At 38.9% G+C, this 1,729-nt stretch overlaps 1 pseudogene; it reads left to right on the forward strand.

Moving 5' to 3' along the window:
* The first annotated feature begins 1,248 nt into the window (after window positions 1-1,248).
* The window catches only part of LOC105540768, a 3,333-nt pseudogene continuing 2,852 nt past the window's right edge, over window positions 1,249-1,729 (forward strand).

Raw genomic sequence — 1,729 nt, forward strand, 5'->3', positions numbered from 1 at the left:
AGGGAAAAAGAAAATATGAGTGGCAATCCTGTTGCTCCAGAAAGTAAGTGGGGAAAGAAACGTAACTAAGTGAGGTGAAGGCTCTGCTAACCAGTTCATATGGGAACCACTTCCCAATGTACGCTTATATCGAATCATCCCCTTGTATGCCTTCAATGCATACTATTTTGTTTGTCTCTTATCCCTCAATAAACCTGGGGAAAATTTAAAATTTTTTCAAGGTAAAAAAATTGAGACAAATGTCAAACAATAAATATTGGGGACATGCTAAATACAGGAGTCAGCTTCAAGAGGCTCCTATTGTCGAAATCTTGGATGATTTGAGAATAACAATAAATAATGACAGTAATGGGTTAAAGTGCATTGGATAAAACAAGAAACCATGAGTCTCTACAGAAAGTAATACTAGAAAAAGAGGAGGAGTGCTTCCTATGATATGATACCAACTAATGAACGTGGAGGAACAGTGAAATTAGAAAATCACCATTTTACAAGCAGCAAGCAAGAATCATCAATGCATGTTAAAACTAAGATAGTTAAACATTTTCAAATAATTTCCCCAAAGAACAGTCAGCCATTTGAAAAGAAAAATAAGTAGCTTGACAGTGGAGACACTGGCAGATTCCAGCTCCACTAAGTGATCAGTGTGACCCACGGTGAGATAAACCGACGTCGTGCATTTCCTACAATAACGCACCAAGAAAAGCAACATCGCTTATGTCATATATCTTCCCAAAATACATAACCTGCATCTGATCAGGAGAAAGACTCACACAGAGGTGCATTCTACAAAATACTTTTGTCTACGGAAACTACTGTGCGGTGAAACATCAAGAACGGCCACAACCTGTTCTGGACTAAAAACAGACCAAGTGGACACAGTAACTAGCAAAACGTGTAATCCTGAATGGGTTCATGGGCTATATGGGAAAAATGCTATTGAAGGTATTATCGGATCAGTTAGAAAAATTAGACTATGTGCTGTAGATTAGATAATATTATAGAAACTTACAGGATTAGTTTTACAAATTTATTTGTAAACTTGTGAATATTTCCAAGAGAACAGTTTTAAAAATTGGGGGACAATTTAAAAGCTGATCTATCTGGAGATGCAAGCAACCTAGAACAGCAATAAATAAACAAATAAATGAACAAATTCAGAGAAGTAACAATAATAGATGTTAAGAAAATAAAAGGCCATAGTAATTTTTTTTTAAAGTGATACTGGGGGGCTGGCACAGGGCTGCCATGTTGCATCAGGACAGTAATGATGACACTGAAGACATTTCAGTGTTGGATGCGGAAGAGACAACTAACAAAACAAAACAATCCAAAATCAGATATCCAGCGGCCTCACTTTTCCAGTTATTCTTTCGAGTCAGTGCAATTGTGGTCTCTCTTCTTTGCAAATTGGTCAGCAGCAGTTTTACTGCTTGTATGGTGACAATTATCTTGTCGTGTGACTTTAGGGCAGTGATGAATGTCACAGGTGGACTAGTGGTGGGTCTACAGTGTTGGAATCACATGATGAAAATGGAAAGAGCCACTGGGTGCTTGAGTCCAGAAAGGCATCCTCTCGGGAGGACGAACCTGTTTCAGAGGCTGAATCGAACCTTTTGGTTGAGACTTAATGCCTGTCCAGTGCTGTGGGTGATATATTTCTTTTGTGGCCTCTTCTCCTTCAGGGTAGCTAGCCGTGGTTATCATGGGTGTGGTGCTACAAGGTGCC

The sequence above is a fragment of the Mandrillus leucophaeus genome, unplaced genomic scaffold, assembly GCF_000951045.1.
Source record: "Mandrillus leucophaeus isolate KB7577 unplaced genomic scaffold, Mleu.le_1.0 Scaffold227, whole genome shotgun sequence".
In the NCBI taxonomy this organism is placed as follows: Eukaryota; Metazoa; Chordata; class Mammalia; order Primates; family Cercopithecidae; genus Mandrillus; species Mandrillus leucophaeus.